This window comes from Poecilia formosa, unplaced genomic scaffold (assembly GCF_000485575.1).
Source record: "Poecilia formosa unplaced genomic scaffold, Poecilia_formosa-5.1.2 Scaffold1040, whole genome shotgun sequence".
NCBI classification, from domain to species: Eukaryota; Metazoa; Chordata; class Actinopteri; order Cyprinodontiformes; family Poeciliidae; genus Poecilia; species Poecilia formosa.
The window spans coordinates 2,403-4,435 of NW_006800979.1; the positions used below are offsets into that span (position 1 = coordinate 2,403).

The 2,033-nt window shown below is 45.3% G+C and overlaps 1 long non-coding RNA gene across 1 annotated transcript in view; it reads right to left on the reverse strand.

Annotated features, from left to right (window-relative positions):
• The window catches only part of LOC103132411 (uncharacterized), a 3,760-nt gene extending 1,744 nt beyond the window's left edge, over positions 1-2,016 (reverse strand). Inside the window, exon 1 of the long non-coding RNA XR_475554.2 lies at positions 1,659-2,016. This is a non-coding gene — a long non-coding RNA (uncharacterized LOC103132411). The remainder of the gene's footprint in view (positions 1-1,658) is intronic.
• Between the last annotated feature and the right edge of the window lie 17 nt (positions 2,017-2,033).

The window sequence follows — 2,033 nt, forward strand, 5'->3', positions numbered from 1 at the left end:
GTGTGTGTGTGTGTGTGTGTGTGTGTGTGTGTGTGAGTCCTTCAGGTGTAACAGGAACTTTCTCCTCTGGTGTCAGACTGACATCATGTTGGTCTCCAGATGTTTTGCTGTGGATTCTTGGCGTCTGCAGCTGATCAGACGGTGGAGTTCCAGGTATAAGTTCATATTTAAAGGGCAGATGATAAATAAATGGAATCATTTCTTCCTATTTTGGTTATAATTCAGGTAAATAATGATGTAGCTGCATGTGACAAACTGAACCATCGGATATTAAATGTTCAGCAGGTTGAACCGGATCAGAGACGTTGCACAAAAATAAAATATGAGATTCAGCAGAGCCACATGAGGAAGAACAGAGGTGATGAACCGCCAGCGGCAAACGCAGGACCTGATGCAACATGTCAGGAGAAATGCTGATGCAGCTGATGGGCTATCAGTGATCTAGAACAGAATCTGTTGGTCTCATTTTCCCACTGCTCAGTTAACCAAAGTGAAATCTCTAAAGAACTTAAATCAGTAACAAAATGAATAAAACTACATAAACATGAGAAACCAGAGGGCTCAGAGCTGATCCACTTCCCTCCTCTGTCCCTCCTGCAGCACACCTCACCACAGTCTGACAGCCGTTCATGTCCTTCACCACACCAACATGTTTCTCTGTTTCTCCAGACTTCCTCATGCAGAACCACAGCTCCTCTTCTCTAGATCTACGAAAACACGATGCAGCTCCTCTGACATTCTCTGGACTCTCCATCAACATCTGCAATGGTTGCATCTGTGGTTCATTTGTAGGTATGAAACCGACCTGCTGCTCACAGATGACCTTTGACCTCAGTCTGGATTCAGCAACTGTTTCCCATAACTTCACTGAATGCCTCATCAGCTTTATTCCTCTGGAGTGTCACAGTTTAGTTCATCTCTCTTGTTCTTGGTAAAACTGGTACCAGCTCACTTCTCCTCCATTCCTCAGGCTTCCTCTGAGTCTCTAGGATCTCATTGGACAGCCTCGTCAAAAACTCTCCTGGACACGTCCAGACCTCCAGTATGTCATCTGGACCAACTGCTTTTCCACTCTTCATCCTTTTCAATGCTTTCCTGGTTTCATCCTCACTAATCTTTGCTACTTCCTGATCCACAGGTCCAGTTTCTTCTCCTCTTTGTTTTCTTCATTCATCAACTTTTCAAAGTACTCCTTCCATCTTCTAGTCACGTTTTGCGTCTGTCAGAGGTCCATGTTGGTCCTCAGTCACCTGGTACATCCTGTCCATCTCTGTATAAGCCCTTCTCTCCCTCTACCTTCACTTTACGCTGCATCTTCATCTCTTTCTCATCCATTCATCTCATTCCCAGCCCAACAGTTCCAGTCTTTGCATGTTGTTCTAATACTGTTGTAATAAACAGTTTATTTAAATGTGTTTAAAGTTATGTCAACATTGGTACAAGCATACTTTTAGTAAACTTATTTAGTAAACTTAATACTGTCATGTCGGGTTTTAATCGTCTGATGCAAGAACATCCACAGAACAAGAGAAATCAGTAAAATGATGTTTTATTGCAAAGAGTAACACAGTCAGAGGAGGAGGAAAACTGGTCCGGAGTGGTGAGTTCAATGACTGGAGGAAATGGCAAACTGCAGGGAAAAAACTGAACGTTCTTACTTTTGGCTGAGATGATCTGGACCGAGGGGAGTCTGATGGTTCCTGGAGGATAACTTGAGGTCGGGTGTTGCTCCTAAGCTTAAGGCGGCGGGGCAGCGCTGGAGGGCGGATCAGGTCTGATCGGGTCTCTTAAAGGCAGGAGAGAGGAGGGCAGCCGGCGTGGAGGTTTGATCTCCAAGGTGGGATACAGGAGGAGAGGTTCTGCGCTGGATCTCCACAAAAGGTTTCACAGCTTCTACAAGGAGAGTCCCTGTGGAGGCACAAAAAACAAAATCACTAGGAGTTCACGAAGAGCGACCACTGGGAGATTCAGGTGGTCTGTAAGACCAAAACTGGCAAAACACTCTGGCACTGCTGTGTCGGCTGCCTCCTCCT